Source organism: Grammomys surdaster, unplaced genomic scaffold (assembly GCF_004785775.1).
Source record: "Grammomys surdaster isolate TR1022 unplaced genomic scaffold, NIH_TR_1.0 126051, whole genome shotgun sequence".
NCBI lineage: Eukaryota > Metazoa > Chordata > Mammalia > Rodentia > Muridae > Grammomys > Grammomys surdaster.
In genome coordinates, this window is record NW_021620862.1 from 5,914,226 (window position 1) to 5,927,787 (window position 13,562).

At 46.9% G+C, this 13,562-nt stretch overlaps 1 protein-coding gene across 2 annotated transcripts in view; it reads right to left on the reverse strand.

Annotated features, from left to right (window-relative positions):
* The window catches only part of Psen2 (presenilin 2), a 31,287-nt gene extending 18,744 nt beyond the window's left edge, over positions 1–12,543 (reverse strand). Inside the window, exon 1 of one of the 2 annotated variants that reach the window (XM_028755224.1) lies at positions 12,535–12,543. The gene's annotated coding sequence lies outside the window, so the exon portion shown is untranslated. Of the gene's footprint in view, positions 1–7,185; positions 7,264–12,534 lie in introns of those variants that run through there. The other variant, XM_028755222.1, reaches the window with a different exon arrangement.
* Positions 12,544–13,562: the final 1,019 nt, after the last annotated feature.

Genomic DNA, 13,562 nt, shown 5'->3' on the forward strand with positions numbered 1-13,562 from the left:
TACTGGTTTGTTGTTATTAATCTTTTGCTGTGCCAAATTTATAAAGTAAATTATCACAAATATGTATGTTCAGAAACCAAACCAAACCCAGTTTACACCAGATTTGGAATCCATCACTGCTTCTGGTATCCATCCATCTGATAAGGACTATTACAGGGGCACCAAAGTTAACAATTAAGTGATGTTAAATTTAACAGAATGTAAATATTCTTTTTTTTTTTTTTGGTTTTTTGAGACAGGGTTTCTCTGTGTAGCCCTGGCTGTCCTGGAACTCACTCTGTAGACCAGGCTGGCCTCGAACTCAGAAATCCGCCTGCCTCTGCCTCCCAAGTGCTGGGATTAAAGGCCTGCGCCACCACCGCCTGGCGAATGTAAATATTCTTATAAACATCTGAATTACTTACACACACACATGACTGGTAAAACTATTACAAAATATTAAAGGTCATTATCTTTAAACTGGTTTTGTGGGTGATACTTTGGCTTTGTATTTTTCTGCATTTCTCAACTTCATTTATTTTCAGACAGGGTCTCATGTATCCCTGATTGACTCCTGACTTACTATGTAGCTAAGGATGGCTTTGAACTTCGATCCTTCTGCCTCCACCTCTCAAGTGCTTGGATCCCAGGCATGAACCACTCCATCCAGTTCATGCTGCACTAGGGCACAGCCTTGCATGCGAGGCAAGTACTTTACAGTTACAGCTCTAGCTCCACCCCCTCCTCATTTTTAATAATCAATATGGGTTGCATCTGCATCTTCAACCTACTGATTTTTTTTTTCTTTTTATATAAGGTCTCACTAAGTAGCCCTGGTTAGTCTGGAACTGGGTGGGTAAATCAAGCTCGCCTTGAATTCAAGCTTTGCTGGGATTAAAGGCCTGTACCACAGTACCTAACAAGCCACTGGTTTGTAAAAGGAAACCGTAGGCATCAACACACAGGGTTTCCACCCATGCAGAATCACCTGCTTGGCCTGGGAGAACAAATGAGAATACAGGAAGCCAATGATATTTTCTCCAAAGCCCCGAATGACAACGGCTCCCTTTCGAACCCCTAAAGACCTCCGTGTCTGCTCTTCAGCCTGAAAGCAGTAAAATCCTTAGAGGGAAAAATCACCATGCAAAGGAGCACAGAAAAACAACCTTGAAAAACAACCTCGCTGGATGCAAAGAGGTCCTTGGGGAGCCTGACTCAGGCCAGGCAGTGATGCGCATGGAGCCTTGCCATTGCTGATGTCAGACAACCAGTTCCACATCCCAAGAGTTCACAGGAAGCACAGAGGGGCTGAAAGGGAAGCGTGCACGGGGTGCGGAGGACCGGCTGCCCTGGAAGCCCTGCCTGCACGGTACTGTGGCTGAGGGTTTACCCTCTGCTGGCTTTCGCTAACTCGAGGACTGGAATCAAACCTTGATTAGCTGAACTAAGACGTTCCCCAACTGGCTCCTGCAATTACCAAGGAGACCAGGTGACCCGATCTTCTCACACCTGCTTTACCAACAGTGGAGGCAAAGGACTGCCCTAACGTCTAAAATCAGTGGCCCTGGCAGGAAAGAGATTTTGGAATGCCACGGAAAATTCTAGCACCTCATGGAAAATAATACTCCAAAAGTGAACTCTGGGACACAAACATGTCTATCTGCAGAGAGGTTAGGACTCCCTGACACTTTTCCAAAGGGCCAACAGAACAATGTCCTTATCTTTTAAAAGGTCACCTTCTGTGGTCACATGGCTACTTCCCAGCATTCCCATAACCCCTGGAAAGTCCAGGTCTTTTTCTACACTAGGGAAGGGCTTCCCCCAGTCAGGCAACACCCTCTGACATCTCACAGATTCCAGATCTACCTCTAACCCTTAGCGCCTGACTGATTGGGCTGGTCTAACTGGTACTTGGTGGATGGTTCTACGGGACTTTGGGAGAGCTCAGGCAGAGCTGGAGTTAGAGTGCTAGACCCCAGAGCCTCAAGTGGCTTATGGTCTGCATTAAACTCCATTACCTATTTCTCTCTTGACGTACTTGGGTTGGGGCAATTTTCCTCATTTCATGAAGTAGCCTGGGAGATGGGTAGTTAGGGGGAAGAGACAGGGAGAGTGCCTCTAGCAAGCCACACTCAAGTAAAAATTAGAATTTTTCCTTCCCTTTTTTTTTTTTTGTAAGAATTAGAAAAGAGACAGGGTTTCACTCTGTAGCCTTGGCTGCCCTGGAATTTGCTCTGTAGACCAGGCTGGCCTTGAACTCACAAAGATCTGCCTGCATCTGTCTCCCAAGTGCTAAGATTAAAGGAGTGTGCGGCCACCACCACCAGGTGCAGAATATTTTTTTTTTTAATGAGACACAGCAGCCAGTGGTCGCATAGACTAGTGTGACATGAACCATACCTCCTGGACAGCTTCTAGCCGAGCAAGGTGGCAGGAGTTATTTCTTCCTCCGATGAACAGCAGCAGGAAAGGTTGCCGTGTAAGACTGGGAGAACAGTGTAAAGCGTCTAGCCACAGTGGCTCGTCAGTACACCGGAGCCACAACGGACCCAGAAGGGGCCACTGAGAGGGTTAACAAAGCCAGCAGGTGCCCTTTGGAGCTAGGGAACTGCTAAGCCACCAGACTCATGAACTAGTACAAAGGCCAGGCCCCAGGGAGATCCTGTTTCCATCCAGCCTCAGCCTGACAATGGGAACATTTTGTCAAAGGAAAGGGCACATTCCTAGGATGAGGTCAAAGCTGGACTGAATACTTTAAGAGCCATTAGTTGGTCCCCTATTTCATAGTTCAGGAAACCAAAGCCCAGGGTAACTGGGGATGAAGCAAGACTCAAGGAGACAAATGAGAACCAGTTTACAGGTCTCTAAACTGCCCATAGAACACTGTCATCTCCCATCCAATCAGGCCTGTCAGGTTCCTGCAGAGACCAGGCAACAATCCACGCCCACACCCACACCCACAGGCTCTCTGAGAGCATTTAGATCTACATGTATCTTTGTTATGGACAAGGATGTATCTAGACATGGCCCCTGCCCACTCTCAGATAACGCTGGCTCAAAATCCTTAATAAAGTCTGTCTTATACTTTCCCATCTCCAGACCCAGGGACTCTGAGCCCCACTCATTTCCAGAGGTCTGTGAGGCTCAGAGGTGAACCTGCCAAGTCCTAGCAATGAGGTAAGGAAATAGGGTACTGTTTTCTGGTTCAGTTCAAAAGACAAGTGGAAAGGTGTTCTGATTTGGGGCTAGTAAAAGAAATAAAGGCATTTTCAATGACTGGTCACACCTACCAAATCTGGTTTCCCAAGATGTGTCAGGTAGCTTTCTGTTACTAAAAGAAACACCTGAAATACAATTTACATTTTTTTTAAAGTAGTTTACTTTACTTCAGCTTTATAACCTAGTCCAGGGTCAGTTTGGGCCTTCAGCTTTGGGCCTGTGGTACACCAAAACTACTCACCTCAGGCCCAGTGGTTTCTGCCTCACACTGCCAATGACCAGACTTTCCACCAGACCCCGAGCCCTGAAATATCTGCAGGGGCTCAAAGCGGTTATCCCCAGGCTGAGGGGAAAGGTTGTCTTTTAAAGACATGTTTTTAGAATAAGTATGTATCACTTTTGTTTTTAAAAACATGAGAAAGTTTCTGGCTGAGGTGTAACAGGAAGGTAGTCAGCCTCTTCATTTCCTTCATCAGCAAAGACAAACAAAACAAGCAACCTGTTCTCCCAATTTAAGGGAAAGGCCACAGAGAGCTGCCTCCCTAAGGAGGCCTTATCTTTCCTGAGGACTGACTTGGCGTTTTTCTTTCTCCAAAGTGTTCAGGTGGCAGTATTACCATCCCCAAGCCCAGGAAGGAGAGACTGTATGTGAAGTGAGTAGTACCACTCCTCAGTGGCCACAGCCCAGGACAGGAGGGAACAGTGGCAGAGACCTTTGCTGTCTGTGGGGTCCCAGCTGATCAGAGGCCCAGCCTTAAAGAAACAGCTAAAGTACAGGCACAGAGGTTTTTGTTAGAAAGATCCATGTGACCTACACACAAACACACAGTGTTGATGGTTACCCCTCTCTCTCTCTCTCTCTCTCTCTCTCTCTCTCTCTCTCTCTCACACACGCGCACACACACACACAGAGTGTTGATGGTTACTTCTCTCTCTCTCTCTCTCTCTCTCTCTCTCTCACACACACACACAGTGTTGATGGTTACTTCTCTCTCTCTCTCTCACACACACACATACACACACACACACAGTGTTGGTGGTTACTTCTCTCTCTCTCTCACACACACACATACACACACATATACACACATACACACACACACAGTGTTGATGGTTACTTCTCTCTCTCTCACACACACACACATACACACATACACACACACACAGTGTTGATGGCTACTTCTCTCGCTCATTTTTGTTTGTTTGTTTGTTTGTTTTAAATTAAAGCCAGGATGACTTAATTTTTTGGGTTTTTTGTTCTGGTTTGGTTTTCTAATGAGAGAATTCACTACTGTAGCCAGGATGACATTCAACTCCAGCTCTTCCAGCTTCTCTACCTTCAAGTGCTGGTATCATAGGCCTTGGGGGTTGGCCTTGAACTCAGAGAACTACCTGCCTTGCAGTTTGGGATGTGGGTGTGGGATGTTAAGCTGGAGAGATGGCACTTGTCTAGAATCAAAAGCAGTGGGAGAGGGAAGCTGAGGCAGGAAGACCACCATTAATTTAAGGCCTACCTTGGCAACAAACAGAATACCAAACCAACCAGGGCTGCACAGCAAAACCCTGTCTCAAAATACAAAACACTTTTTTTTCTCCCAGGTTCTCAGGAAGTCATTAACAAAGACCTCACAGAAATGTTCTGGGTAGCAGTTCGGACACAGGTAAGAGGCGAATGAGCAAGCCTGTGCTGACAGGCTGGAAGGCCACACAGCTGGGCTCCCATCGCTGACACCCACACCCGGAACTCAGGGTCAACATCAAAGGAGTCATAATTAACTGTTGCAGTGTTCCTTTAGCTCTGTTTGGTGACTTACAGTTGTTGTGTGGTTGGTTGGTTGGTTGGTTTTGTGAGACAGTGTCTCACTATGTAGCTCAAATTGGCCTAGAACTCACTATCCAGCCCAGGCTTGTCTTGAATTCACAGCAGTTCTCTTGCTTCAGTGATTATGCACTGGAATTATAGACATAAGCCATCACATTACTTAAGTTCTCTAAAAATATTAAATTGTATTTTATGTGCATAGGTATTTTGTCTGTATGTATGCCTGTTTAGCACAGATATGTCTGTGCAGTACATTTGTGCCTAGTATCCACAGAGGTAAAAAGAGGCTCTCCCAGAACTGGAGTTACAGATGGTTGTGGGCCTCCATGTTGAACATGGGTCCTCTGGAAGTGAAGCCAGTGCTCTTAACTGCTGAGCCACCTCTCTGGCTCCACTAGTACGTTTTTATAATAACTGTGATAAAATGGCTTTTTATCATGAATGTCCAACTCCTGTCTATCACATGGGCATGTCACATGGTTACTATCACCAACAACCCAGAGAGACCAAATCTGGTGAGAGACTCTTCCATGGCAAACTGTGCAGTGGAGCTGTGAGCAGCCACAGATGAGCCACTGGACAGAGTATGGCCTAGAATCTGCTCCAGGCCGACATGGCGGCGGCAGCCTCTGATAGCATTCCCCAGCTGAGTCTGTTTCACCTTCTCAGATAGCGGAAATATTCATTTCCACATACGAATGAATGTACAGCCTATATTTTGGCCTAGGCATGGGGCATGTCAACATAGTAGGAGATAGTTCTCCAAACCAGACACAGCTTTCAGCTCAGACTGCACCTCGACTCACCCATACCCATTGTCTCTCAGCTTCCTTTCTATCCTGAACCTCTGCCACCTTCACCCTCTATCCCTGCCCGCCTGATTCTAGTCGCTGTCCTGGGAGCCAAGAAATGAACCTGGACGGTCACCTCTAGGCTGAAGTTGGAATGATGTTCCTTCACCAACGGAAAACACAGGATCTGGTACTGCTTCGCAGGCTTCCACAGAGCCATCCATGCCTAAATGGAAACTTGAAGCTTGCACACCTGAAGCAACTTATACAGAACCTTTAATTACTGCCAGAAGGCTGAAGGCCTGCAAGGCTCAGGTGTCCACAGAGGGACTATATAGACATCAGGTGCACCTATTCTGTCTGAATGGTGGAGTCTGTCACCAACAGACTGTTCTGGGGACGGCTGTGCATTCTGAGTTACATTGGTTTCTGTTCTGATTTAGAGGCTAATCCTCCATCTGTAAATAGATGCAGTCATTTCACAACCGTTCATATCTTTAGAATACCTAAGCAGAGGTGCTAGGACATTTCATCTAACTGGCAATGGGCTTAGGTCTGGATAGCAGAAACAGAGGCCTAGGCAGTAGGCTCTCAGCCTAGCTTCACTGATCTTACACAGGAGACCTTGGGCAACCACACTTTTTAGTGTTCACACTTCTGAGAGTTGTTCTCCTCACCCTCCTCTCCTTCCCCTGCGCATGCCTGGCAAACACGCTGCCCTACAGTTACATCCTCAGCCCTAGGTACAGTTTCTTCATCAGTATAATTCAGTGGCAACTAGCTCTGGCTTTTGAGTTTCTTCAGCTTCAAAGGCTTGAGATTTACAAAACACCAAACACCGCTGGTAACAGGGCGCCAGCCCCAGGCCCTGCCCCGCGCCCCACTTCTCACACAGGAAGAAGTCCTCACTCCCTCGTCATCTATAGCAGAACCCAGGTAGACCAGGTCAGGTCCTGGGTAGCAGGGAGCAAAATGCCTGGTGAATACAGCTGTGAGACCCACGTGCACTGGCCCTTTAACACCTCACTCCGCGCCTGGGGCTCTGGAGGCAGGAAGGGACGCGAGGGCACTCGGACGCGGCTAGAGGCCCAGAGCTGCTCCCTACGCTCCTTCCAAGCCCCAGCTCTAGGCCGGCCCCACTGCCGCCTCCCCGGCACTTTCTCTTCGCCTCTCCGCCGGCCGCAGAGGCCGAGATCGCCGCAGGGGCCGCAGCCTAGAGCCCAGACCCGGGGCCCCGCGGGGACAACGGAAGCAGCGGTCAGGGGCGTGCGCACGAAGGGCCTCGCTGCATCCGGGCTCTCCATGCTGCCGGCTACCCGCGACCCGGGACAGGTACTGGGCCCGCACACACCCAGCTCTCCGCCCTCCGCTCACCTGCTCCGCCGCGGCGCAGGGTAGAGTTTACGCCGCGGGCGGAGCACCTCTCCCGGGCTAGTGCCGGCCCCGCCCACTGCCCCGGTTCGCCCGCGCCCCCGACACGCCCCGGCACAGGCACGCCCACTTCCCTGGCTCCGCCCCTGTCCCGTCCCTTGGGCGGTGCCAGGTTCCCCAGTGCACTTGCGCCTTCGCGGGTTTACAGAAAAACACTGGGTGCAGAAGGTCCAGGCCTTCGCTGTGTCTTGCCCTGGAAACCGCAACACCATATTGATATTGAAATATGAAGTTGGGTAGTCCCTTTTCTTAGGGACCTGGCAGCGCCACTGGGACAAGGGGTGGGTATTGGCTTTGTGATTTGTGATTTGTGGGTATTGGCTCTGCTTGCTCCTCCCTCGGGTTCCATGCACTTTAAAATAGGTTTAAAGTAAGCTAACATCGTGAGCATTCTCCTGATTGATTTTTTAGAGAGCTTCGGCGACATAGGGAGTTCTGGGTAAATATGAACTAGGATAAAATTGCATCGAGACCTAGGAATCTGCCTGGAGTGGAGTAGGGAGGGGTCAGGATCTGGGGTCTGTGAAGTGAGTTGAAATTGTCAACAATTTGCCAGAGTTGTCATTATCTCAGTAGCTTTATTTCTCCTTTGATTACTGTGAAGTTCATATAACAAAATTGTCATTGTAGGGTCGGGGATATAGTTCAACAGGGCGCTTGCCTAGCATGCAGGAAGCCCAGAGTTCAATACTCAATTCTGGTGTATGCATGGGTGAGTAATCCTGTCACTAGAAGTCCAAGGCCATCCTTAGCTACATAGCAAGTTTGAGGCCAGCCTGGGACACATTAGAACTTCCCTTTAAAAGGAAAAAATATGGCTGGGCAGTGGTGATGCACACTTTTAATCCCAGCACTGGAAAGGCAGAGACAGGCAGATCTCTGAGTTCAAGGCCAGCCTGGTTTACAGAGTGAGTTCCAGGATAGCCAGGGCTATATAGAGACCCTAGTCATTTTAATTTAAGGTATTTAGTGAATTTAATATGTGCAGATATGGCTTGTATGGTTTTAAAACAGTCCATTGCTTAAAAAATAAAGGGCAGTTGTACACATTGAAAAATTTGTTTCCTACCCCGCTCCCTGACCCTGTTAGCCACCAACCTACTTCGGTCTCTGTGGACTTAGCTCAATACCTTAAATTGTTTTCATTAACACAATTGAGAAAGCGGGATCTGCTTGGCATAGATGCCCAGAACCAAGGTCTGAAGTCTTCCTCTTCTGTGTGTCTATTGCAGTTCCTTACCCTTTTTGGGCCTCAGTGTCCTTATCTGTGAAAGGACATCATGAGCACCTTCAGAGGAACATAGCAAATTAGAGAGGTGTGAGGGTGCGGGGGTGGGGGGCAGCTCGGATGCTGAATAAAGGGTAACTGTTTCCTTCCTCTACCTCCCTTCTCGACTTGAGGTGGAATGGGTTTCACTTTGGTTCTGTTCAACATTGAAATGATAGACTGTAATACTCTTCATAAGTCTACTGCCCCTCCCCCATAGGGGCACCATCCTTCTCCACTACGGATGGCTCTTATCAATGGCAGCAGCACACAGAAGTTGTGGCCAGAAGTTCTGGACTTTGGACATGTTCACCACACTTGAAAAAGCCCAACTGTGCTGTAATGGAGGCTTCTCTACTGAACAGGACTCACAACTAACACACACACACACACACACACACACACACACGCCACTGTCTCAGTCCATTCAGGCTGCTATAACAAACCTCCAGAGGCAAGTAACTTATAACAATAGAAATTTGTTTTTCCACTGTTCTGGAGGCTGGGCAGCCCAAGATCAAGACCTTAGCAGGCTTATTGTTTGGAGAGAACTTGTGTTCTACTTTATAGGTAGCCTTCTATGGTGTCCTTCTATGATGTCTATGTGGCAGATAGCACAGACTCAGCAGACCTAGGTCTGGAATCTCCCTCTTCTTGATCTTATCCATGAGACCTGTGTTCCCGTGGCCTGATCACTGCCCAGAGGCTCCACCACTTAACCAATAATCTTGGGGGTTTGGATGTCAGCACAGCAACTCTGAAGGGATAAACACACGAAGACTTCAGCATATGTAGAACATCAGTAATAAAACAAGTCTCAAAGACTGGGCAGTTATCTGCTACTGCAGTGTAGCTTCACCTAGTCTGATCTGGGCTGTACATTTAACATTTAGGATCTTGGGTTCTGGGCAATGTGTTCTTTGTTAGACTTTTATAAAAGGTTTAGTTATATATTTATATTTTGGGTGGCAGTTACTTTAAAAATTAGGTACTTGTTTTTTTTTAATGTTTAGACTTTGTAGAAAATTTGTAAAATACAAAAAAAAATAAGTAGAAGAAAATCATGTGCTCATCTTTTTGTTTTATGCTTTTTTCCCCCTAATATCCCTTTGGGTAATTTTCTTTTTCTTTTGAGAATACTATATGGGTGTCATAATGTTGCCAAGGCTGGCTTCAAACTCATGACCCTCCAGCCTTAGCCTCTCATTGAGAATTTTTCCATCCTTAGTCTCTCATTGAGAATTTTATTACATGAGGATTTGGGGGAAAAAAAATGTGAAGTTGGAAGTCTTGCTTCTCATGAGGTAGAAGAAGAGATGAGCAAATGGATTCTAGGAGTAGTGGACATTGTGTTGCCTAAAGGAATTGCTCTCTGACTCACAGGAAGCCACATTCTGTCAGAATAGTCTCAGTAGGAGGTATAGTCATTTGACTATGCTTGGCCCATGAGAAACGGCACCGTTAAGAGGTGTGGCCTTATTGAAGGAGGTGTGGCCTTGTTAGAGGAAGTGTATCCCTGTGGAGGCGGGGCTTTGAGGTCTCATATATGTAGCAAAATTAATTAATAAATCCCGTCGAGGGGTTGCTTCCCATCTCAATGGTTTATGTTCCCAAATGAAAGACACACACACACACACACACACACACACACAGCCTTTATATTTCAGTATTGCCTTAAGCGGCTCAGTAGCTGGCTAACTGCCTAACCTCCATGCTGTTAGAATCTACCTCCCATGATAACTCCAAGTCACTGCTTAACTAATTTCTATGTCTGTCTTGGCTGCTCTTGGCCCAGTTGAGCAGCCCTCTGGGTCACGTTCTCTTGGCCCCTTTACATACCTGCTCTCCTTCTCCCTCCTGCATGTTCTTACCCTTCCATGGCTGCTAGCTTCTCTCCTCTCCTGCACACACTCCTAAGGCACAGTGGCAACCTCTGTCCTGCACACTCCTAAGGCATGGCATCTCCTTTTTTTCTTTGGGAATCCCAAGCCCAGGAACCCTAAATCCTGCCTCTGTCTCTCCTCCCCAGCAGCTATTGCCTGCTGGCATCTTTATTTACCAATCAGAATTAACTAGGGGCAGGTTCCCAGAAGCTACATGCAGATCCTCTTGTGCAAACAGTTTTGGGAGACCCAATTAGCATCAGAATACAAGCAGGTATAATATATATGCTCAGGTCTGGCCAGTGTGACAGAGCCTCTTCCTGACTGTGGAAGACAGTTTCCTCACTGCTTGTGGATTGAGACTTAGAACTCTCACCTCCTTCTCCAGTACCATGGTTGCCTGCACACTGCTACATACCCTGCCATGCTGAGAATAGACTAAACCTCTGAACCTGTAAGCCAGCCCCAATTAAATGTTTCTTTTTATAAGAGTTGCCATTGTCAATGGTGTCTCTTGGCAATGAAACTAAGTCAGGAGGGCTCCAGAAAGGAAGCCATGCTGCTAGGAACCCCTGTCCTCCAGACAGACATTAGCCACACGTCCCTAGGTATCATCAGTCATGAAGCAGACTTTAATGTGTCTAAAGCACATGTTTCCTTGCTAGGGTATGAGGGCTAATGTTGGTTATCCACTTTGCTACCTTGAATGATACTTGAGATATCTATAAAGCATGATTCTGGGGTATGTCTTCTATGATATTCCCAGAGATGATTGACACGTAAGTCTGCAAACTGTGTGGGGAAGAACTGCGCTGAATGAGGGCAGCGCTGTGTAATAGTGTAGCAGCACTGTGAAATAAATAGTGTAGGGGCCTGGAAGGAGTGGAAAGGCAAAGAGGGGGCAAGCTCATGCGTAGTCATGCTTCCCTGCTCTTGAACAGGTATGGTTTTTGCTATTGTGCTATGGAAATATGACTCTTCAGCTTTGACTGTGGACAGCCAGGAGATGCTCACTGGGGCACTCCCAGTTCTTGGACTAGGGCTACACATTGGGCCTCATTGTTCTAATGCAGTGATTCTCAGCTTGTGGGTCATGACTGCTCAAAGGCCTTCCATCTAAGCAGCTACTGGTTTCCCTGTCTTTCTCTGATTCTATAGGTTAATCTACTAAGTCCTGCCTATAGTTATGTGTGCATGTGCATGCGTGCGTGCGTGTGTGTGTGTACACATGCATAAATACATATTTATCATCTATCTATATTATATATGTAAATATGCATACACATTTATATATAAATATACATATAGATAGATGATAGATAGATAGATATAAAATCAATTCTACTTAAGAGAATTTGTCTAATATATAGATAGGGCTTTGCCAGTAAGTCTGGGCATTGGCAGCCATCACCTGTAAGGTTACACTCAGGTCGCCTAGTGACACTACAGTGACCGTCACTTTCTCCACACTGTTGGATGATTTTGTTTTTCTGTGGAGGAGATTTGTTTCCTTTTGAGAAGTCTGTTCTTATCATTTCAATCATTTAAACCAGCAGGTCTTAAACTGTTTAGATTTACAGAGTGTTTACTTTCTTAAAACCAATTCAGACCTTGGCAGACACTTTGGCTTGTGCGACTTGTGTCTATGGAAACTTGCCATATGTGCTAACCAGCTTTCTGAGGCTGAGAGAAAATGTCTGAGATGATTAACTTCAGAGGAGGACAGGTTTTTGTTTTTTTTTTTTTAGGTTCATGATATCAGAAGTTGAGTCCATAGTCACTTGTCCTTGAGCCTATAGTGACACAGAACATTGTGGCCAAGACATGTGACAGAAGAAACCCGGTCCACTCATGGTGGCCTGGCAGCAAAGAGAGAGGAAGTGGCCAGTATTCCAATGTTTCCCTCAAGATCTTCAGTGACTGGACTTCCTCTCACTGGGTCTTGCTTCTACTCAGAACACTTTGACACCAAATGTGTGTGTGTTGTGGGGGAGGGGAGTGGTGTTCCATTCTAACAACCAATTATCTGACCCTCTAGACACCGATTGTGATAGTGGTCTATGCTTAAATTCAGTTCTAACACTAGCTACCTGGAGTTATGGCAGAACCCACAAATTAAGGGCTTGGTCCCTTGAGACTTACCTCTCCTTCAGAGACAATTTCTAGTCTTTGATAATTTCACCTCTTGGGTTCAACTTGGGAGTTGCCCTGGCCTCCTAGGGTTAGAATACAGAGTGATCACTACATTACCTCCTGGCTTACTATGGAGAAGATTACACAGGGTAGAGAGGAGCAGCCAGGTGAGGGTGGGCAGTGGTCCTGCTGTGCCTGAGCCTGTGAGCCTCTTTGTCCTTATGCCATTCCCCTGACACAAGCAAGCATTCACCAGACTGGAAGCTTTCTGAATTCTGCAGTTTATGGATTTTTTTTTCTCCTAGGATACCAACACCTAGTGTTAGGGACTGAATGGCTTCTCACACACTGAGATGTGTCCTACCCAGCCTCTAGTTTAGGGCTTCTGAAGGCAGATTTGGTTTTCCTGGAGGCTTCATCCTATAGGCCTCATTGACTAACCCCATCTCCAGCACCTGGATGAGTGGGGCTCAGAGCCCCAACTCCTAAGCATGTTGCAGTCCGGCTGCAGCATCTCTCCATAGCTTCTGCTTCAAGTTCCTCATTCAGTTCCTGCCCTGCTTTCCCTCAATGCTTCTGAGTCTAAGGCAAATGAACCCTCTCCTCTCCTAAGTCGCTTCAGAGTGTTTGCTCACAACAAGAGAAAGGAAACTGAAATTCCTTGCTTACACACACCTGGGATCTTGCCAGGCAGTATGGAGAATGCAGATAATAGAATTGTGATACCACATCAGCATGGCTCCCAGCTCTGCCTTCCCGAATTAGACAACTATTCTCCAGCTCGAAGGAAGACAGGAGGTAGCTAATCAGAGTTGCAGGTTACCTCACAGCAAAGAGCATTTAGATTGCAAAGCAAGTCTACGTGACACACTGAGAGTTGTGTAACCAATGCACTCACATTTGGGCACAAATCCATAGACCCCAGGAATGCTTACCACCAGCAATTCTAAGCCAGAGGCTTGATGCTGGATGAATTCCATCAATAAGTGCCCCTCCCCTACCGCTGCCGTATCCCGCATCTCTCAGACTTACGCAGG